This window comes from Schistocerca serialis, unplaced genomic scaffold (genome assembly GCF_023864345.2).
Source record: "Schistocerca serialis cubense isolate TAMUIC-IGC-003099 unplaced genomic scaffold, iqSchSeri2.2 HiC_scaffold_939, whole genome shotgun sequence".
Classification (NCBI taxonomy): Eukaryota; Metazoa; Arthropoda; class Insecta; order Orthoptera; family Acrididae; genus Schistocerca; species Schistocerca serialis.
Genome location: NW_026048561.1, coordinates 67,090 through 90,494, shown reverse-complemented (window position 1 = coordinate 90,494; position 23,405 = coordinate 67,090). Strand labels below are relative to the sequence as shown.

At 42.2% G+C, this 23,405-nt stretch overlaps 12 non-coding genes across 12 annotated transcripts; all 12 read right to left on the bottom strand.

Annotated features, from left to right (window-relative positions):
• Positions 1-2,284: 2,284 nt before the first annotated feature.
• Positions 2,285-2,403, bottom strand: LOC126452806 (U5 spliceosomal RNA). Its single transcript, XR_007584766.1, has one exon. It is a non-coding gene; the product is annotated as a U5 spliceosomal RNA (small nuclear RNA).
• Positions 2,404-3,356: 953 nt separating this feature from the next.
• Positions 3,357-3,563, bottom strand: LOC126452841 (small nucleolar RNA U3). The gene has a single exon (XR_007584797.1). It is a non-coding gene; the product is annotated as a small nucleolar RNA U3 (small nucleolar RNA).
• A 2,413-nt stretch (positions 3,564-5,976) lies between these two features.
• On the bottom strand, positions 5,977-6,095 carry LOC126452804 (U5 spliceosomal RNA). Its single transcript, XR_007584764.1, has one exon. It is a non-coding gene; the product is annotated as a U5 spliceosomal RNA (small nuclear RNA).
• A 953-nt stretch (positions 6,096-7,048) lies between these two features.
• Positions 7,049-7,255, bottom strand: LOC126452838 (small nucleolar RNA U3). Its single transcript, XR_007584795.1, has one exon. It is a non-coding gene; the product is annotated as a small nucleolar RNA U3 (small nucleolar RNA).
• A 2,414-nt stretch (positions 7,256-9,669) lies between these two features.
• LOC126452828 (U5 spliceosomal RNA) lies at positions 9,670-9,788 on the bottom strand. The gene has a single exon (XR_007584786.1). It is a non-coding gene; the product is annotated as a U5 spliceosomal RNA (small nuclear RNA).
• Positions 9,789-10,741: 953 nt separating this feature from the next.
• LOC126452837 (small nucleolar RNA U3) lies at positions 10,742-10,948 on the bottom strand. Its single transcript, XR_007584794.1, has one exon. It is a non-coding gene; the product is annotated as a small nucleolar RNA U3 (small nucleolar RNA).
• A 2,413-nt stretch (positions 10,949-13,361) lies between these two features.
• Positions 13,362-13,480, bottom strand: LOC126452803 (U5 spliceosomal RNA). Its single transcript, XR_007584763.1, has one exon. It is a non-coding gene; the product is annotated as a U5 spliceosomal RNA (small nuclear RNA).
• Positions 13,481-14,433: 953 nt separating this feature from the next.
• On the bottom strand, positions 14,434-14,640 carry LOC126452867 (small nucleolar RNA U3). The gene has a single exon (XR_007584821.1). It is a non-coding gene; the product is annotated as a small nucleolar RNA U3 (small nucleolar RNA).
• A 2,413-nt stretch (positions 14,641-17,053) lies between these two features.
• On the bottom strand, positions 17,054-17,172 carry LOC126452802 (U5 spliceosomal RNA). Its single transcript, XR_007584762.1, has one exon. It is a non-coding gene; the product is annotated as a U5 spliceosomal RNA (small nuclear RNA).
• A 953-nt stretch (positions 17,173-18,125) lies between these two features.
• LOC126452836 (small nucleolar RNA U3) lies at positions 18,126-18,332 on the bottom strand. Its single transcript, XR_007584793.1, has one exon. It is a non-coding gene; the product is annotated as a small nucleolar RNA U3 (small nucleolar RNA).
• A 2,413-nt stretch (positions 18,333-20,745) lies between these two features.
• LOC126452801 (U5 spliceosomal RNA) lies at positions 20,746-20,864 on the bottom strand. The gene has a single exon (XR_007584761.1). It is a non-coding gene; the product is annotated as a U5 spliceosomal RNA (small nuclear RNA).
• Positions 20,865-21,817: 953 nt separating this feature from the next.
• LOC126452793 (small nucleolar RNA U3) lies at positions 21,818-22,024 on the bottom strand. The gene has a single exon (XR_007584754.1). It is a non-coding gene; the product is annotated as a small nucleolar RNA U3 (small nucleolar RNA).
• Positions 22,025-23,405: the final 1,381 nt, after the last annotated feature.

Below are 23,405 nucleotides of genomic sequence, written 5' to 3'. Positions count from 1 at the left end.
TACTTGGCCGCCATGATCTCACTCAGCTATTTTCTGCGCTACCAGTGCTTCTTGCGTTCCGAAATCAGAGACCATTGCCTCAGGCGAGACTGTATGTAAACACCGCTTGCACCTCCGGCCGCTAGATGGCGGCCTGGGGCACATACAGTAGCATTCTATGGCGCAAGCAGACATGCCAAATAGCCACTGAAAGAGAAACACACAAGAGGGCATTCATAGGACTCTTGTGCTTTCTTTAAAACCGCCTCTCTCTTCGAAAATTTTCGCACCGCACTAGCTCATTCACCTCACTCTAACAGTGCGAACTCTTGTCGATATTTGGCCTCTCTCATGCATACTTCCTCTTTCGTTTCACTTTGCGTCTTACTTGATACCCGCCCTTAGAGCTGCTGATATACAATACTCGCAACCAATGTGTTTCTCTCTGTATCTCTTTTCGCCTATCACGAGTATTGCTTTTCCTCACATGGCAATTATGAAAACACCCACAGCTGAACAAACACTTCCATTCAGGGCCACGTCCATACTATCAATCATACACCAGTAATTTCGCAGCTACTTGCTCCACTAATACATTTCTTATGTCTACTGTTCAACAGATGAAGAAGCAAAGTATACAACAAGTCTCTATGAACATCACTGTCAGGACATTTTACAGACCTACGCATACCATGCCAATCTGTATGCTTCAACTATGATGGCCCATGTGCTATGAATAAAGAAATTTCTCATAAAATAACAAATAATTTTACAACTATACAACTACTCCGACAAGCTCCTTACTAAAATGCTACATGTTTAGCAACCCCCCCATCATCTCAGAATAATCTCAAGCAGTGCTTTCATCCCATGAGCACTTCTTTGCAAACAAAACCACAAACTACTTTTTATACTAGCTTCCTTGTCACAGTGAACACGAAACTAATGCTAGTGCCTCAGTTTACTAAAAAGCTTTTTTCGCTTGCAACATATAAACTACCAACTTGAACCTCTGGGATTTTCAAACACACACACATACAGAAAACTTAATTCCACAGAAATTTAGGAGTAACAGTGGTTACCTCACATTTTCATACATACTCAAATAGCTACTTCTGTGCACTTCACACAATGTTCTCATCGTGTTCCACCAGAGAGCACAGTTATCACTATGCATGGATTCTGGTAAAAGAGCATTAAATAAAAACAAACAGCCTGATCAAAGTGATTATCTGCACATCCTCTGCCAATATCATGTCACTCTATACCCGAGGGAAACTAGAATGCAGGGAAAGGAGCTTTGTTGTGAGCACTGTGTTGGTATTTCATCATTTACTAACCAAAGTCTTCTCAAGCCAAGTATGCACCAGCTCTGTGTATGGCTGGCTCAATCAAGAGCCCCTATCAATTTTACTTAAAAGACAAGCAGCATCAACAACTCACAGGAGGCACTGAACATTTTTACCATTATCTGCACCACCTTCCACTGATTTACTGAAGAAGAAACTGCAAAGTCTGGCCAATTTTGTACACAAGTAATCTTGAAAACATTGGAGTCAACAGCAGATTCATAGTTTCCAAGACTGTAGCTAGGAACAACCCTTCAATTTCAAGATTTATCTCTCACTCAGACACACCATACCCAAACTACACCTAGCAGGAAATTGCTACTTACTTCATTTCTAGCTATTTATGTCATATTCAACAACTGTCTCTTTCTCACCTAAATCTTCTACACAACTGAGTACACTGTTATGAACAAACACATTATGGCAACAAGCCAGTGCCACTAATATCCACTCTATTGAAAACCATTTAAATACTCATCCTGCCCAACTAACCACCATCTTCAGCCCAAAGCTCACTCACATCATACCTACAAATCACAAACTTCTGTGGTAAAAATAATTTTGGGTTTCAAAACATAATCTGCTAATCACATACCAGTATTTCTTACAAAGCCTATCATTCATCATTCACTTCCAAATATCAGTTTATATGCTGTTGTGCAACTGCAGTGCAAGTAAACACTCTCAAATCATCTAGAACTGAGGTACGGAAAGGGTTCACCAAGAGATTCCAGGTAGTCCTGTAGCTCTCTCTCTTTACACAATCGTCTAACACACTGCACGCCATTGCAGGGCAAATGTACTTGTTTCATTATACTACGACACGGCCTATTACAATTTCAGATTTTAAAGAAACAAATACTGCCTGATCCAACGTCATCCGCTACTCCACGCCCTTCATTCACACAACACAATCTACCTCTTGCAACTTACATTACGTTTTCACTTGTGATTATGGCTCAGCAATAGCCGAGCACTACGAAAAATACCTTATAGACTCATTTAATGTTCCCCTCCACGGAAATCTTTAGTAAAAGGCGAAAGATTTATTCGTTTTGAAGGGAAACCAGAGTGCCGATCAACGCCCTCACTTCAATACTTATGGCTGCTTCTCTATTACTTCTCCGCGAGAACGCGGAAAATTCTTTCCGTCTTGTCTACTTCTCTACCGTCAACAGACTTCCAGTGTCATGCAAGCACACACCCCAAACTAACTGTCAACGCTGAAACACGTGTCTGCCAAATGTCGTCGCTATTACTCTTTAGTTAACTATTTTCATCATTTCTGTCACCATTCAAGCTGCTTCATTACCTCACCTGCCGACAGATGGCAGCACGCCTAATTCCTGTCGGCGACTCACCGTCCGACATACAACGTCCGACACACAACTGCCCGCACTGCTCTGCATCTAACACTAATCTCTCTCCTCCCCACCACACTCGTTCACTGAAAAAACTGACAACTAGACAGTTCTTTGTACGCAAAACTAGGCCACATCAGACGCAACGTGTATGTAGATGTATGGTGCAAGGGAAATATCCCCCTGCTCCCACACATCTAATTAATACTAGTTGACAACAGAAATTAAATTTCTGTCGATAGTATTTGAACCAGTCTTATTCATTTGCCAATTTCATGCATTCCTTCTTGCAGATAACAGTGCCTTGCAAATCACTCAATTCATGTTTGCTAGCCAAACGTGCTCCTCCTAAATGTTTCGTACATCATGCATTAGTGGTGATTATCAAGACTGTGTTGTGTCTCAGCTTTTTATGGTCATCAATTGCACTCTTCTTGTGTTGCTCACTCATTCTTGTAACTCAAAAGTACGTCGTTGTCATCCAAGCCTAGCACTTGGAGCAGGCCAAATCAAATGGCTCGTCCCCGTGCCACTCGAGAAACTTCCACAAGGCTTTCATGACATGTCGCAATCAAAGTCCTTCCACAACCTGTAGCGACATTTCTGCAACGACACGGGTCCCGATACCAAAGGTATGACTTACGCTTCTAATCTATATAATAAAACCACCACTCGGAAAGCGCTATTCCCTTCCCACATCCCTCAGAATGTGGCGAACGATCATCGATTACAACCAAGATGCGATGAATCTCGATCGCAAGCCTCACGCTCAGGGAGAGTGCTACCACTCATCATTGTGGTTACGTCTACTCCAGCTTTGAACTAGAGAGAGTTGAAGACATACTACAGAAATGATCCTGTGAAGTATGATCTTGCTTGCAAGCTATCACCGCTCGCTACTTATGCCACGAGACCGTCAACACGCCCTACGAGAATACGACACACTCTTCACATTTCGCGATTTACAAGCTAGGACATTCTGCAAAGAACCTACTTCTACTCTTACTTGGCCACCATGATCTCACTCAGCTATTTTCTGCGCTACCAGTGCTTCTTGCGTTCCGAAATCAGAGACCATTGCCTCAGGCGAGACTGTATGTAAACACCGCTTGCACCTCCGGCCGCTAGATGGCGGCCTGGGGCACATACAGTAGCATTCTATGGCGCAAGCAGACATGCCAAATAGCCACTGAAAGAGAAACACACAAGAGGGCATTCATAGGACTCTTGTGCTTTCTTTAAAACCGCCTCTCTCTTCGAAAATTTTCGCACCGCACTAGCTCATTCACCTCACTCTAACAGTGCGAACTCTTGTCGATATTTGGCCTCTCTCATGCATACTTCCTCTTTCGTTTCACTTTGCGTCTTACTTGATACCCGCCCTTAGAGCTGCTGATATACAATACTCGCAACCAATGTGTTTCTCTCTGTATCTCTTTTCGCCTATCACGAGTATTGCTTTTCCTCACATGGCAATTATGAAAACACCCACAGCTGAACAAACACTTCCATTCAGGGCCACGTCCATACTATCAATCATACACCAGTAATTTCGCAGCTACTTGCTCCACTAATACATTTCTTATGTCTACTGTTCAACAGATGAAGAAGCAAAGTATACAACAAGTCTCTATGAACATCACTGTCAGGACATTTTACAGACCTACGCATACCATGCCAATCTGTATGCTTCAACTATGATGGCCCATGTGCTATGAATAAAGAAATTTCTCATAAAATAACAAATAATTTTACAACTATACAACTACTCCGACAAGCTCCTTACTAAAATGCTACATGTTTAGCAACCCCCCCATCATCTCAGAATAATCTCAAGCAGTGCTTTCATCCCATGAGCACTTCTTTGCAAACAAAACCACAAACTACTTTTTATACTAGCTTCCTTGTCACAGTGAACACGAAACTAATGGTAGTGCCTCAGTTTACTAAAAAGCTTTTTTCGCTTGCAACATATAAACTACCAACTTGAACCTCTGGGATTTTCAAACACACACACATACAGAAAACTTAATTCCACAGAAATTTAGGAGTAACAGTGGTTACCTCACATTTTCATACATACTCAAATAGCTACTTCTGTGCACTTCACACAATGTTCTCATCGTGTTCCACCAGAGAGCACAGTTATCACTATGCATGGATTCTGGTAAAAGAGCATTAAATAAAAACAAACAGCCTGATCAAAGTGATTATCTGCACATCCTCTGCCAATATCATGTCACTCTATACCCGAGGGAAACTAGAATGCAGGGAAAGGAGCTTTGTTGTGAGCACTGTGTTGGTATTTCATCATTTACTAACCAAAGTCTTCTCAAGCCAAGTATGCACCAGCTCTGTGTATGGCTGGCTCAATCAAGAGCCCCTATCAATTTTACTTAAAAGACAAGCAGCATCAACAACTCACAGGAGGCACTGAACATTTTTACCATTATCTGCACCACCTTCCACTGATTTACTGAAGAAGAAACTGCAAAGTCTGGCCAATTTTGTACACAAGTAATCTTGAAAACATTGGAGTCAACAGCAGATTCATAGTTTCCAAGACTGTAGCTAGGAACAACCCTTCAATTTCCAGATTTATCTCTCACTCAGACACACCATACCCAAACTACACCTAGCAGGAAATTGCTACTTACTTCATTTCTAGCTATTTATGTCATATTCAACAACTGTCTCTTTCTCACCTAAATCTTCTACACAACTGAGTACACTGTTATGAACAAACACATTATGGCAACAAGCCAGTGCCACTAATATCCACTCTATTGAAAACCATTTAAATACTCATCCTGCCCAACTAACCACCATCTTCAGCCCAAAGCTCACTCACATCATACCTACAAATCACAAACTTCTGTGGTAAAAATAATTTTGGGTTTCAAAACATAATCTGCTAATCACATACCAGTATTTCTTACAAAGCCTATCATTCATCATTCACTTCCAAATATCAGTTTATATGCTGTTGTGCAACTGCAGTGCAAGTAAACACTCTCAAATCATCTAGAACTGAGGTACGGAAAGGGTTCACCAAGAGATTCCAGGTAGTCCTGTAGCTCTCTCTCTTTACACAATCGTCTAACACACTGCACGCCATTGCAGGGCAAATGTACTTGTTTCATTATACTACGACACGGCCTATTACAATTTCAGATTTTAAAGAAACAAATACTGCCTGATCCAACGTCATCCGCTACTCCACGCCCTTCATTCACACAACACAATCTACCTCTTGCAACTTACATTACGTTTTCACTTGTGATTATGGCTCAGCAATAGCCGAGCACTACGAAAAATACCTTATAGACTCATTTAATGTTCCCCTCCACGGAAATCTTTAGTAAAAGGCGAAAGATTTATTCGTTTTGAAGGGAAACCAGAGTGCCGATCAACGCCCTCACTTCAATACTTATGGCTGCTTCTCTATTACTTCTCCGCGAGAACGCGGAAAATTCTTTCCGTCTTGTCTACTTCTCTACCGTCAACAGACTTCCAGTGTCATGCAAGCACACACCCCAAACTAACTGTCAACGCTGAAACACGTGTCTGCCAAATGTCGTCGCTATTACTCTTTAGTTAACTATTTTCATCATTTCTGTCACCATTCAAGCTGCTTCATTACCTCACCTGCCGACAGATGGCAGCACGCCTAATTCCTGTCGGCGACTCACCGTCCGACATACAACGTCCGACACACAACTGCCCGCACTGCTCTGCATCTAACACTAATCTCTCTCCTCCCCACCACACTCGTTCACTGAAAAAACTGACAACTAGACAGTTCTTTGTACGCAAAACTAGGCCACATCAGACGCAACGTGTATGTAGATGTATGGTGCAAGGGAAATATCCCCCTGCTCCCACACATCTAATTAATACTAGTTGACAACAGAAATTAAATTTCTGTCGATAGTATTTGAACCAGTCTTATTCATTTGCCAATTTCATGCATTCCTTCTTGCAGATAACAGTGCCTTGCAAATCACTCAATTCATGTTTGCTAGCCAAACGTGCTCCTCCTAAATGTTTCGTACATCATGCATTAGTGGTGATTATCAAGACTGTGTTGTGTCTCAGCTTTTTATGGTCATCAATTGCACTCTTCTTGTGTTGCTCACTCATTCTTGTAACTCAAAAGTACGTCGTTGTCATCCAAGCCTAGCACTTGGAGCAGGCCAAATCAAATGGCTCGTCCCCGTGCCACTCGAGAAACTTCCACAAGGCTTTCATGACATGTCGCAATCAAAGTCCTTCCACAACCTGTAGCGACATTTCTGCAACGACACGGGTCCCGATACCAAAGGTATGACTTACGCTTCTAATCTATATAATAAAACCACCACTCGGAAAGCGCTATTCCCTTCCCACATCCCTCAGAATGTGGCGAACGATCATCGATTACAACCAAGATGCGATGAATCTCGATCGCAAGCCTCACGCTCAGGGAGAGTGCTACCACTCATCATTGTGGTTACGTCTACTCCAGCTTTGAACTAGAGAGAGTTGAAGACATACTACAGAAATGATCCTGTGAAGTATGATCTTGCTTGCAAGCTATCACCGCTCGCTACTTATGCCACGAGACCGTCAACACGCCCTACGAGAATACGACACACTCTTCACATTTCGCGATTTACAAGCTAGGACATTCTGCAAAGAACCTACTTCTACTCTTACTTGGCCGCCATGATCTCACTCAGCTATTTTCTGCGCTACCAGTGCTTCTTGCGTTCCGAAATCAGAGACCATTGCCTCAGGCGAGACTGTATGTAAACACCGCTTGCACCTCCGGCCGCTAGATGGCGGCCTGGGGCACATACAGTAGCATTCTATGGCGCAAGCAGACATGCCAAATAGCCACTGAAAGAGAAACACACAAGAGGGCATTCATAGGACTCTTGTGCTTTCTTTAAAACCGCCTCTCTCTTCGAAAATTTTCGCACCGCACTAGCTCATTCACCTCACTCTAACAGTGCGAACTCTTGTCGATATTTGGCCTCTCTCATGCATACTTCCTCTTTCGTTTCACTTTGCGTCTTACTTGATACCCGCCCTTAGAGCTGCTGATATACAATACTCGCAACCAATGTGTTTCTCTCTGTATCTCTTTTCGCCTATCACGAGTATTGCTTTTCCTCACATGGCAATTATGAAAACACCCACAGCTGAACAAACACTTCCATTCAGGGCCACGTCCATACTATCAATCATACACCAGTAATTTCGCAGCTACTTGCTCCACTAATACATTTCTTATGTCTACTGTTCAACAGATGAAGAAGCAAAGTATACAACAAGTCTCTATGAACATCACTGTCAGGACATTTTACAGACCTACGCATACCATGCCAATCTGTATGCTTCAACTATGATGGCCCATGTGCTATGAATAAAGAAATTTCTCATAAAATAACAAATAATTTTACAACTATACAACTACTCCGACAAGCTCCTTACTAAAATGCTACATGTTTAGCAACCCCCCCCATCATCTCAGAATAATCTCAAGCAGTGCTTTCATCCCATGAGCACTTCTTTGCAAACAAAACCACAAACTACTTTTTATACTAGCTTCCTTGTCACAGTGAACACGAAACTAATGCTAGTGCCTCAGTTTACTAAAAAGCTTTTTTCGCTTGCAACATATAAACTACCAACTTGAACCTCTGGGATTTTCAAACACACACACATACAGAAAACTTAATTCCACAGAAATTTAGGAGTAACAGTGGTTACCTCACATTTTCATACATACTCAAATAGCTACTTCTGTGCACTTCACACAATGTTCTCATCGTGTTCCACCAGAGAGCACAGTTATCACTATGCATGGATTCTGGTAAAAGAACATTAAATAAAAACAAACAGCCTGATCAAAGTGATTATCTGCACATCCTCTGCCAATATCATGTCACTCTATACCCGAGGGAAACTAGAATGCAGGGAAAGGAGCTTTGTTGTGAGCACTGTGTTGGTATTTCATCATTTACTAACCAAAGTCTTCTCAAGCCAAGTATGCACCAGCTCTGTGTATGGCTGGCTCAATCAAGAGCCCCTATCAATTTTACTTAAAAGACAAGCAGCATCAACAACTCACAGGAGGCACTGAACATTTTTACCATTATCTGCACCACCTTCCACTGATTTACTGAAGAAGAAACTGCAAAGTCTGGCCAATTTTGTACACAAGTAATCTTGAAAACATTGGAGTCAACAGCAGATTCATAGTTTCCAAGACTGTAGCTAGGAACAACCCTTCAATTTCAAGATTTATCTCTCACTCAGACACACCATACCCAAACTACACCTAGCAGGAAATTGCTACTTACTTCATTTCTAGCTATTTATGTCATATTCAACAACTGTCTCTTTCTCACCTAAATCTTCTACACAACTGAGTACACTGTTATGAACAAACACATTATGGCAACAAGCCAGTGCCACTAATATCCACTCTATTGAAAACCATTTAAATACTCATCCTGCCCAACTAACCACCATCTTCAGCCCAAAGCTCACTCACATCATACCTACAAATCACAAACTTCTGTGGTAAAAATAATTTTGGGTTTCAAAACATAATCTGCTAATCACATACCAGTATTTCTTACAAAGCCTATCATTCATCATTCACTTCCAAATATCAGTTTATATGCTGTTGTGCAACTGCAGTGCAAGTAAACACTCTCAAATCATCTAGAACTGAGGTACGGAAAGGGTTCACCAAGAGATTCCAGGTAGTCCTGTAGCTCTCTCTCTTTACACAATCGTCTAACACACTGCACGCCATTGCAGGGCAAATGTACTTGTTTCATTATACTACGACACGGCCTATTACAATTTCAGATTTTAAAGAAACAAATACTGCCTGATCCAACGTCATCCGCTACTCCACGCCCTTCATTCACACAACACAATCTACCTCTTGCAACTTACATTACGTTTTCACTTGTGATTATGGCTCAGCAATACCCGAGCACTACGAAAAATACCTTATAGACTCATTTAATGTTCCCCTCCACGGAAATCTTTAGTAAAAGGCGAAAGATTTATTCGTTTTGAAGGGAAACCAGAGTGCCGATCAACGCCCTCACTTCAATACTTATGGCTGCTTCTCTATTACTTCTCCGCGAGAACGCGGAAAATTCTTTCCGTCTTGTCTACTTCTCTACCGTCAACAGACTTCCAGTGTCATGCAAGCACACACCCCAAACTAACTGTCAACGCTGAAACACGTGTCTGCCAAATGTCGTCGCTATTACTCTTTAGTTAACTATTTTCATCATTTCTGTCACCATTCAAGCTGCTTCATTACCTCACCTGCCGACAGATGGCAGCACGCCTAATTCCTGTCGGCGACTCACCGTCCGACATACAACGTCCGACACACAACTGCCCGCACTGCTCTGCATCTAACACTAATCTCTCTCCTCCCCACCACACTCGTTCACTGAAAAAACTGACAACTAGACAGTTCTTTGTACGCAAAACTAGGCCACATCAGACGCAACGTGTATGTAGATGTATGGTGCAAGGGAAATATCCCCCTGCTCCCACACATCTAATTAATACTAGTTGACAACAGAAATTAAATTTCTGTCGATAGTATTTGAACCAGTCTTATTCATTTGCCAATTTCATGCATTCCTTCTTGCAGATAACAGTGCCTTGCAAATCACTCAATTCATGTTTGCTAGCCAAACGTGCTCCTCCTAAATGTTTCGTACATCATGCATTAGTGGTGATTATCAAGACTGTGTTGTGTCTCAGCTTTTTATGGTCATCAATTGCACTCTTCTTGTGTTGCTCACTCATTCTTGTAACTCAAAAGTACGTCGTTGTCATCCAAGCCTAGCACTTGGAGCAGGCCAAATCAAATGGCTCGTCCCCGTGCCACTCGAGAAACTTCCACAAGGCTTTCATGACATGTCGCAATCAAAGCCCTTCCACAACCTGTAGCGACATTTCTGCAACGACACGGGTCCCGATACCAAAGGTATGACTTACGCTTCTAATCTATATAATAAAACCACCACTCGGAAAGCGCTATTCCCTTCCCACATCCCTCAGAATGTGGCGAACGATCATCGATTACAACCAAGATGCGATGAATCTCGATCGCAAGCCTCACGCTCAGGGAGAGTGCTACCACTCATCATTGTGGTTACGTCTACTCCAGCTTTGAACTAGAGAGAGTTGAAGACATACTACAGAAATGATCCTGTGAAGTATGATCTTGCTTGCAAGCTATCACCGCTCGCTACTTATGCCACGAGACCGTCAACACGCCCTACGAGAATACGACACACTCTTCACATTTCGCGATTTACAAGCTAGGACATTCTGCAAAGAACCTACTTCTACTCTTACTTGGCCGCCATGATCTCACTCAGCTATTTTCTGCGCTACCAGTGCTTCTTGCGTTCCGAAATCAGAGACCATTGCCTCAGGCGAGACTGTATGTAAACACCGCTTGCACCTCCGGCCGCTAGATGGCGGCCTGGGGCACATACAGTAGCATTCTATGGCGCAAGCAGACATGCCAAATAGCCACTGAAAGAGAAACACACAAGAGGGCATTCATAGGACTCTTGTGCTTTCTTTAAAACCGCCTCTCTCTTCGAAAATTTTCGCACCGCACTAGCTCATTCACCTCACTCTAACAGTGCGAACTCTTGTCGATATTTGGCCTCTCTCATGCATACTTCCTCTTTCGTTTCACTTTGCGTCTTACTTGATACCCGCCCTTAGAGCTGCTGATATACAATACTCGCAACCAATGTGTTTCTCTCTGTATCTCTTTTCGCCTATCACGAGTATTGCTTTTCCTCACATGGCAATTATGAAAACACCCACAGCTGAACAAACACTTCCATTCAGGGCCACGTCCATACTATCAATCATACACCAGTAATTTCGCAGCTACTTGCTCCACTAATACATTTCTTATGTCTACTGTTCAACAGATGAAGAAGCAAAGTATACAACAAGTCTCTATGAACATCACTGTCAGGACATTTTACAGACCTACGCATACCATGCCAATCTGTATGCTTCAACTATGATGGCCCATGTGCTATGAATAAAGAAATTTCTCATAAAATAACAAATAATTTTACAACTATACAACTACTCCGACAAGCTCCTTACTAAAATGCTACATGTTTAGCAACCCCCCCATCATCTCAGAATAATCTCAAGCAGTGCTTTCATCCCATGAGCACTTCTTTGCAAACAAAACCACAAACTACTTTTTATACTAGCTTCCTTGTCACAGTGAACACGAAACTAATGCTAGTGCCTCAGTTTACTAAAAAGCTTTTTTCGCTTGCAACATATAAACTACCAACTTGAACCTCTGGGATTTTCAAACACACACACATACAGAAAACTTAATTCCACAGAAATTTAGGAGTAACAGTGGTTACCTCACATTTTCATACATACTCAAATAGCTACTTCTGTGCACTTCACACAATGTTCTCATCGTGTTCCACCAGAGAGCACAGTTATCACTATGCATGGATTCTGGTAAAAGAGCATTAAATAAAAACAAACAGCCTGATCAAAGTGATTATCTGCACATCCTCTGCCAATATCATGTCACTCTATACCCGAGGGAAACTAGAATGCAGGGAAAGGAACTTTGTTGTGAGCACTGTGTTGGTATTTCATCATTTACTGACCAAAGTCTTCTCAAGCCAAGTATGCACCAGCTCTGTGTATGGCTGGCTCAATCAAGAGCCCCTATCAATTTTACTTAAAAGACAAGCAGCATCAACAACTCACAGGAGGCACTGAACATTTTTACCATTATCTGCACCACCTTCCACTGATTTACTGAAGAAGAAACTGCAAAGTCTGGCCAATTTTGTACACAAGTAATCTTGAAAACATTGGAGTCAACAGCAGATTCATAGTTTCCAAGACTGTAGCTAGGAACAACCCTTCAATTTCAACATTTATCTCTCACTCAGACACACCATACCCAAACTACACCTAGCAGGAAATTGCTACTTACTTCATTTCTAGCTATTTATGTCATATTCAACAACTGTCTCTTTCTCACCTAAATCTTCTACACAACTGAGTACACTGTTATGAACAAACACATTATGGCAACAAGCCAGTGCCACTAATATCCACTCTATTGAAAACCATTTAAATACTCATCCTGCCCAACTAACCACCATCTTCAGCCCAAAGCTCACTCACATCATACCTACAAATCACAAACTTCTGTGGTAAAAATAATTTTGGGTTTCAAAACATAATCTGCTAATCACATACCAGTATTTCTTACAAAGCCTATCATTCATCATTCACTTCCAAATATCAGTTTATATGCTGTTGTGCAACTGCAGTGCAAGTAAACACTCTCAAATCATCTAGAACTGAGGTACGGAAAGGGTTCACCAAGAGATTCCAGGTAGTCCTGTAGCTCTCTCTCTTTACACAATCGTCTAACACACTGCACGCCATTGCAGGGCAAATGTACTTGTTTCATTATACTACGACACGGCCTATTACAATTTCAGATTTTAAAGAAACAAATACTGCCTGATCCAACGTCATCCGCTACTCCACGCCCTTCATTCACACAACACAATCTACCTCTTGCAACTTACATTACGTTTTCACTTGTGATTATGGCTCAGCAATAGCCGAGCACTACGAAAAATACCTTATAGACTCATTTAATGTTCCCCTCCACGGAAATCTTTAGTAAAAGGCGAAAGATTTATTCGTTTTGAAGGGAAACCAGAGTGCCGATCAACGCCCTCACTTCAATACTTATGGCTGCTTCTCTATTACTTCTCCGCGAGAACGCGGAAAATTCTTTCCGTCTTGTCTACTTCTCTACCGTCAACAGACTTCCAGTGTCATGCAAGCACACACCCCAAACTAACTGTCAACGCTGAAACACGTGTCTGCCAAATGTCGTCACTATTACTCTTTAGTTAACTATTTTCATCATTTCTGTCACCATTCAAGCTGCTTCATTACCTCACCTGCCGACAGATGGCAGCACGCCTAATTCCTGTCGGCGACTCACCGTCCGACATACAACGTCCGACACACAACTGCCCGCACTGCTCTGCATCTAACACTAATCTCTCTCCTCCCCACCACACTCGTTCACTGAAAAAACTGACAACTAGACAGTTCTTTGTACGCAAAACTAGGCCACATCAGACGCAACGTGTATGTAGATGTATGGTGCAAGGGAAATATCCCCCTGCTCCCACACATCTAATTAATACTAGTTGACAACAGAAATTAAATTTCTGTCGATAGTATTTGAACCAGTCTTATTCATTTGCCAATTTCATGCATTCCTTCTTGCAGATAACAGTGCCTTGCAAATCACTCAATTCATGTTTGCTAGCCAAACGTGCTCCTCCTAAATGTTTCGTACATCATGCATTAGTGGTGATTATCAAGACTGTGTTGTGTCTCAGCTTTTTATGGTCATCAATTGCACTCTTCTTGTGTTGCTCACTCATTCTTGTAACTCAAAAGTACGTCGTTGTCATCCAAGCCTAGCACTTGGAGCAGGCCAAATCAAATGGCTCGTCCCCGTGCCACTCGAGAAACTTCCACAAGGCTTTCATGACATGTCGCAATCAAAGTCCTTCCACAACCTGTAGCGACATTTCTGCAACGACACGGGTCCCGATACCAAAGGTATGACTTACGCTTCTAATCTATATAATAAAACCACCACTCGGAAAGCGCTATTCCCTTCCCACATCCCTCAGAATGTGGCGAACGATCATCGATTACAACCAAGATGCGATGAATCTCGATCGCAAGCCTCACGCTCAGGGAGAGTGCTACCACTCATCATTGTGGTTACGTCTACTCCAGCTTTGAACTAGAGAGAGTTGTAGACATACTACAGAAATGATCCTGTGAAGTATGATCTTGCTTGCAAGCTATCACCGCTCGCTACTTATGCCACGAGACCGTCAACACGCCCTACGAGAATACGACACACTCTTCACATTTCGCGATTTACAAGCTAGGACATTCTGCAAAGAACCTACTTCTACTCTTACTTGGCCGCCATGATCTCACTCAGCTATTTTCTGCGCTACCAGTGCTTCTTGCGTTCCGAAATCAGAGACCATTGCCTCAGGCGAGACTGTATGTAAACACCGCTTGCACCTCCGGCCGCTAGATGGCGGCCTGGGGCACATACAGTAGCATTCTATGGCGCAAGCAGACATGCCAAATAGCCACTGAAAGAGAAACACACAAGAGGGCATTCATAGGACTCTTGTGCTTTCTTTAAAACCGCCTCTCTCTTCGAAAATTTTCGCACCGCACTAGCTCATTCACCTCACTCTAACAGTGCGAACTCTTGTCGATATTTGGCCTCTCTCATGCATACTTCCTCTTTCGTTTCACTTTGCGTCTTACTTGATACCCGCCCTTAGAGCTGCTGATATACAATACTCGCAACCAATGTGTTTCTCTCTGTATCTCTTTTCGCCTATCACGAGTATTGCTTTTCCTCACATGGCAATTATGAAAACACCCACAGCTGAACAAACACTTCCATTCAGCGCCACGTCCATACTATCAATCATACACCAGTAATTTCACAGCTACTTGCTCCACTAATACATTTCTTATGTCTACTGTTCAACAGATGAAGAAGCAAAGTATACAACAAGTCTCTATGAACATCACTGTCAGGACATTTTACAGACCTACGCATACCATGCCAATCTGTATGCTTCAACTATGATGGCCCATGTGCTATGAATAAAGAAATTTCTCATAAAATAACAAATAATTTTACAACTATACAACTACTCCGACAAGCTCCTTACTAAAATGCTACATGTTTAGCAACCCCCCCATCATCTCAGAATAATCTCAAGCAGTGCTTTCATCCCATGAGCACTTCTTTGCAAACAAAACCACAAACTACTTTTTATACTAGCTTCCTTGTCACAGTGAACACGAAACTAATGCTAGTGCCTCAGTTTACTAAAAAGCTTTTTTCGCTTGCAACATATAAACTACCAACTTGAACCTCTGGGATTTTCAAACACACACACATACAGAAAACTTAATTCCACAGAAATTTAGGAGTAACAGTGGTTACCTCACATTTTCATACATACTCAAATAGCTACTTCTGTGCACTTCACACAATGTTCTCATCGTGTTCCACCAGAGAGCACAGTTATCACTATGCATGGATTCTGGTAAAAGAGCATTAAATAAAAACAAACAGCCTGATCAAAGTGATTATCTGCACATCCTCTGCCAATATCATGTCACTCTATACCCGAGGGAAACTAGAATGCAGGGAAAGGAGCTTTGTTGTGAGCACTGTGTTGGTATTTCATCATTTACTGACCAAAGTCTTCTCAAGCCAAGTATGCACCAGCTCTGTGTATGGCTGGCTCAATCAAGAGCCCCTATCAATTTTACTTAAAAGACAAGCAGCATCAACAACTCACAGGAGGCACTGAACATTTTTACCATTATCTGCACCACCTTCCACTGATTTACTGAAGAAGAAACTGCAAAGTCTGGCCAATTTTGTACACAAGTAATCTTGAAAACATTGGAGTCAACAGCAGATTCATAGTTTCCAAGACTGTAGCTAGGAACAACCCTTCAATTTCAACATTTATCTCTCACTCAGACACACCATACCCAAACTACACCTAGCAGGAAATTGCTACTTACTTCATTTCTAGCTATTTATGTCATATTCAACAACTGTCTCTTTCTCACCTAAATCTTCTACACAACTGAGTACACTGTTATGAACAAACACATTATGGCAACAAGCCAGTGCCACTAATATCCACTCTATTGAAAACCATTTAAATACTCATCCTGCCCAACTAACCACCATCTTCAGCCCAAAGCTCACTCACATCATACCTACAAATCACAAACTTCTGTGGTAAAAATAATTTTGGGTTTCAAAACATAATCTGCTAATCACATACCAGTATTTCTTACAAAGCCTATCATTCATCATTCACTTCCAAATATCAGTTTATATGCTGTTGTGCAACTGCAGTGCAAGTAAACACTCTCAAATCATCTAGAACTGAGGTACGGAAAGGGTTCACCAAGAGATTCCAGGTAGTCCTGTAGCTCTCTCTCTTTACACAATCGTCTAACACACTGCACGCCATTGCAGGGCAAATGTACTTGTTTCATTATACTACGACACGGCCTATTACAATTTCAGATTTTAAAAAAACAAATACTGCCTGATCCAACGTCATCCGCTACTCCACGCCCTTCATTCACACAACACAATCTACCTCTTGCAACTTACATTACGTTTTCACTTGTGATTATGGCTCAGCAATAGCCGAGCACTACGAAAAATACCTTATAGACTCATTTAATGTTCCCCTCCACGGAAATCTTTAGTAAAAGGCGAAAGATTTATTCGTTTTGAAGGGAAACCAGAGTGCCGATCAACGCCCTCACTTCAATACTTATGGCTGCTTCTCTATTACTTCTCCGCGAGAACGCGGAAAATTCTTTCCGTCTTGTCTACTTCTCTACCGTCAACAGACTTCCAGTGTCATGCAAGCACACACCCCAAACTAACTGTCAACGCTGAAACACGTGTCTGCCAAATGTCGTCGCTATTACTCTTTAGTTAACTATTTTCATCATTTCTGTCACCATTCAAGCTGCTTCATTACCTCACCTGCCGACAGATGGCAGCACGCCTAATTCCTGTCGGCGACTCACCGTCCGACATACAACGTCCGACACACAACTGCCCGCACTGCTCTGCATCTAACACTAATCTCTCTCCTCCCCACCACACTCGTTCACTGAAAAAACTGACAACTAGACAGTTCTTTGTACGCAAAACTAGGCCACATCAGACGCAACGTGTATGTAGATGTATGGTGCAAGGGAAATATCCCCCTGCTCCCACACATCTAATTAATACTAGTTGACAACAGAAATTAAATTTCTGTCGATAGTATTTGAACCAGTCTTATTCATTTGCCAATTTCATGCATTCCTTCTTGCAGATAACAGTGCCTTGCAAATCACTCAATTCATGTTTGCTAGCCAAACGTGCTCCTCCTAAATGTTTCGTACATCATGCATTAGTGGTGATTATCAAGACTGTGTTGTGTCTCAGCTTTTTATGGTCATCAATTGCACTCTTCTTGTGTTGCTCACTCATTCTTGTAACTCAAAAGTACGTCGTTGTCATCCAAGCCTAGCACTTGGAGCAGGCCAAATCAAATGGCTCGTCCCCGTGCCACTCGAGAAACTTCCACAAGGCTTTCATGACATGTCGCAATCAAAGTCCTTCCACAACCTGTAGCGACATTTCTGCAACGACGCGGGTCCCGATACCAAAGGTATGACTTACGCTTCTAATCTATATAATAAAACCACCACTCGGAAAGCGCTATTCCCTTCCCACATCCCTCAGAATGTGGCGAACGATCATCGATTACAACCAAGATGCGATGAATCTCGATCGCAAGCCTCACGCTCAGGGAGAGTGCTACCACTCATCATTGTGGTTACGTCTACTCCAGCTTTGAACTAGAGAGAGTTGAAGACATACTACAGAAATGATCCTGTGAAGTATGATCTTGCTTGCAAGCTATCACCGCTCGCTACTTATGCCACGAGACCGTCAACACGCCCTACGAGAATACGACACACTCTTCACATTTCGCGATTTACAAGCTAGGACATTCTGCAAAGAACCTACTTCTACTCTTACTTGGCCGCCATGATCTCACTCAGCTATTTTCTGCGCTACCAGTGCTTCTTGCGTTCCGAAATCAGAGACCATTGCCTCAGGCGAGACTGTATGTAAACACCGCTTGCACCTCCGGCCGCTAGATGGCGGCCTGGGGCACATACAGTAGCATTCTATGGCGCAAGCAGACATGCCAAATAGCCACTGAAAGAGAAACACACAAGAGGGCATTCATAGGACTCTTGTGCTTTCTTTAAAACCGCCTCTCTCTTCGAAAATTTTCGCACCGCACTAGCTCATTCACCTCACTCTAACAGTGCGAACTCTTGTCGATATTTGGCCTCTCTCATGCATACTTCCTCTTTCGTTTCACTTTGCGTCTTACTTGATACCCGCCCTTAGAGCTGCTGATATACAATACTCGCAACCAATGTGTTTCTCTCTGTATCTCTTTTCGCCTATCACGAGTATTGCTTTTCCTCACATGGCAATTATGAAAACACCCACAGCTGAACAAACACTTCCATTCAGCGCCACGTCCATACTATCAATCATACACCAGTAATTTCACAGCTACTTGCTCCACTAATACATTTCTTATGTCTACTGTTCAACAGATGAAGAAGCAAAGTATACAACAAGTCTCTATGAACATCACTGTCAGGACATTTTACAGACCTACGCATACCATGCCAATCTGTATGCTTCAACTATGATGGCCCATGTGCTATGAATAAAGAAATTTCTCATAAAATAACAAATAATTTTACAACTATACAACTACTCCGACAAGCTCCTTACTAAAATGCTACATGTTTAGCAACCCCCCCATCATCTCAGAATAATCTCAAGCAGTGCTTTCATCCCATGAGCACTTCTTTGCAAACAAAACCACAAACTACTTTTTATACTAGCTTCCTTGTCACAGTGAACACGAAACTAATGCTAGTGCCTCAGTTTACTAAAAAGCTTTTTTCGCTTGCAACATATAAACTACCAACTTGAACCTCTGGGATTTTCAAACACACACACATACAGAAAACTTAATTCCACAGAAATTTAGGAGTAACAGTGGTTACCTCACATTTTCATACATACTCAAATAGCTACTTCTGTGCACTTCACACAATGTTCTCATCGTGTTCCACCAGAGAGCACAGTTATCACTATGCATGGATTCTGGTAAAAGAGCATTAAATAAAAACAAACAGCCTGATCAAAGTGATTATCTGCACATCCTCTGCCAATATCATGTCACTCTATACCCGAGGGAAACTAGAATGCAGGGAAAGGAGCTTTGTTGTGAGCACTGTGTTGGTATTTCATCATTTACTGACCAAAGTCTTCTCAAGCCAAGTATGCACCAGCTCTGTGTATGGCTGGCTCAATCAAGAGCCCCTATCAATTTTACTTAAAAGACAAGCAGCATCAACAACTCACAGGAGGCACTGAACATTTTTACCATTATCTGCACCACCTTCCACTGATTTACTGAAGAAGAAACTGCAAAGTCTGGCCAATTTTGTACACAAGTAATCTTGAAAACATTGGAGTCAACAGCAGATTCATAGTTTCCAAGACTGTAGCTAGGAACAACCCTTCAATTTCAACATTTATCTCTCACTCAGACACACCATACCCAAACTACACCTAGCAGGAAATTGCTACTTACTTCATTTCTAGCTATTTATGTCATATTCAACAACTGTCTCTTTCTCACCTAAATCTTCTACACAACTGAGTACACTGTTATGAACAAACACATTATGGCAACAAGCCAGTGCCACTAATATCCACTCTATTGAAAACCATTTAAATACTCATCCTGCCCAACTAACCACCATCTTCAGCCCAAAGCTCACTCACATCATACCTACAAATCACAAACTTCTGTGGTAAAAATAATTTTGGGTTTCAAAACATAATCTGCTAATCACATACCAGTATTTCTTACAAAGCCTATCATTCATCATTCACTTCCAAATATCAGTTTATATGCTGTTGTGCAACTGCAGTGCAAGTAAACACTCTCAAATCATCTAGAACTGAGGTACGGAAAGGGTTCACCAAGAGATTCCAGGTAGTCCTGTAGCTCTCTCTCTTTACACAATCGTCTAACACACTGCACGCCATTGCAGGGCAAATGTACTTGTTTCATTATACTACGACACGGCCTATTACAATTTCAGATTTTAAAAAAACAAATACTGCCTGATCCAACGTCATCCGCTACTCCACGCCCTTCATTCACACAACACAATCTACCTCTTGCAACTTACATTACGTTTTCACTTGTGATTATGGCTCAGCAATAGCCGAGCACTACGAAAAATACCTTATAGACTCATTTAATGTTCCCCTCCACGGAAATCTTTAGTAAAAGGCGAAAGATTTATTCGTTTTGAAGGGAAACCAGAGTGCCGATCAACGCCCTCACTTCAATACTTATGGCTGCTTCTCTATTACTTCTCCGCGAGAACGCGGAAAATTCTTTCCGTCTTGTCTACTTCTCTACCGTCAACAGACTTCCAGTGTCATGCAAGCACACACCCCAAACTAACTGTCAACGCTGAAACACGTGTCTGCCAAATGTCGTCGCTATTACTCTTTAGTTAACTATTTTCATCATTTCTGTCACCATTCAAGCTGCTTCATTACCTCACCTGCCGACAGATGGCAGCACGCCTAATTCCTGTCGGCGACTCACCGTCCGACATACAACGTCCGACACACAACTGCCCGCACTGCTCTGCATCTAACACTAATCTCTCTCCTCCCCACCACACTCGTTCACTGAAAAAACTGACAACTAGACAGTTCTTTGTACGCAAAACTAGGCCACATCAGACGCAACGTGTATGTAGATGTATGGTGCAAGGGAAATATCCCCCTGCTCCCACACATCTAATTAATACTAGTTGACAACAGAAATTAAATTTCTGTCGATAGTATTTGAACCAGTCTTATTCATTTGCCAATTTCATGCATTCCTTCTTGCAGATAACAGTGCCTTGCAAATCACTCAATTCATGTTTGCTAGCCAAACGTGCTCCTCCTAAATGTTTCGTACATCATGCATTAGTGGTGATTATCAAGACTGTGTTGTGTCTCAGCTTTTTATGGTCATCAATTGCACTCTTCTTGTGTTGCTCACTCATTCTTGTAACTCAAAAGTACGTCGTTGTCATCCAAGCCTAGCACTTGGAGCAGGCCAAATCAAATGGCTCGTCCCCGTGCCACTCGAGAAACTTCCACAAGGCTTTCATGACATGTCGCAATCAAAGTCCTTCCACAACCTGTAGCGACATTTCTGCAACGACGCGGGTCCCGATACCAAAGGTATGACTTACGCTTCTAATCTATATAATAAAACCACCACTCGGAAAGCGCTATTCCCTTCCCACATCCCTCAGAATGTGGTGAACGATCATCGATTACAACCAAGATGCGATGAATCTCGATCGCAAGCCTCACGCTCAGGGAGAGTGCTACCACTCATCATTGTGGTTACGTCTACTCCAGCTTTGAACTAGAGAGAGTTGAAGACATACTACAGAAATGATCCTGTGAAGTATGATCTTGCTTGCAAGCTATCACCGCTCGCTACTTATGCCACGAGACCGTCAACACGCCCTACGAGAATACGACACACTCTTCACATTTCGCGATTTACAAGCTAGGACATTCTGCAAAGAACCTACTTCTACTCTTACTTGGCCGCCATGATCTCACTCAGCTATTTTCTGCGCTACCAGTGCTTCTTGCGTTCCGAAATCAGAGACCATTGCCTCAGGCGAGACTGTATGTAAACACCGCTTGCACCTCCGGCCGCTAGATGGCGGCCTGGGGCACATACAGTAGCATTCTATGGCGCAAGCAGACATGCCAAATAGCCACTGAAAGAGAAACACACAAGAGGGCATTCATAGGACTCTTGTGCTTTCTTTAAAACCGCCTCTCTCTTCGAAAATTTTCGCACCGCACTAGCTCATTCACCTCACTCTAACAGTGCGAACTCTTGTCGATATTTGGCCTCTCTCATGCATACTTCCTCTTTCGTTTCACTTTGCGTCTTACTTGATACCCGCCCTTAGAGCTGCTGATATACAATACTCGCAACCAATGTGTTTCTCTCTGTATCTCTTTTCGCCTATCACGAGTATTGCTTTTCCTCACATGGCAATTATGAAAACACCCACAGCTGAACAAACACTTCCATTCAGCGCCACGTCCATACTATCAATCATACACCAGTAATTTCACAGCTACTTGCTCCACTAATACATTTCTTATGTCTACTGTTCAACAGATGAAGAAGCAAAGTATACAACAAGTCTCTATGAACATCACTGTCAGGACATTTTACAGACCTACGCATACCATGCCAATCTGTATGCTTCAACTATGATGGCCCATGTGCTATGAATAAAGAAATTTCTCATAAAATAACAAATAATTTTACAACTATACAACTACTCCGACAAGCTCCTTACTAAAATGCTACATGTTTAGCAACCCCCCCATCATCTCAGAATAATCTCAAGCAGTGCTTTCATCCCATGAGCACTTCTTTGCAAACAAAACCACAAACTACTTTTTATACTAGCTTCCTTGTCACAGTGAACACGAAACTAATGCTAGTGCCTCAGTTTACTAAAAAGCTTTTTTCGCTTGCAACATATAAACTACCAACTTGAACCTCTGGGATTTTCAAACACACACACATACAGAAAACTTAATTCCACAGAAATTTAGGAGTAACAGTGGTTACCTCACATTTTCATACATACTCAAATAGCTACTTCTGTGCACTTCACACAATGTTCTCATCGTGTTCCACCAGAGAGCACAGTTATCACTATGCATGGATTCTGGTAAAAGAGCATTAAATAAAAACAAACAGCCTGATCAAAGTGATTATCTGCACATCCTCTGCCAATATCATGTCACTCTATACCCGAG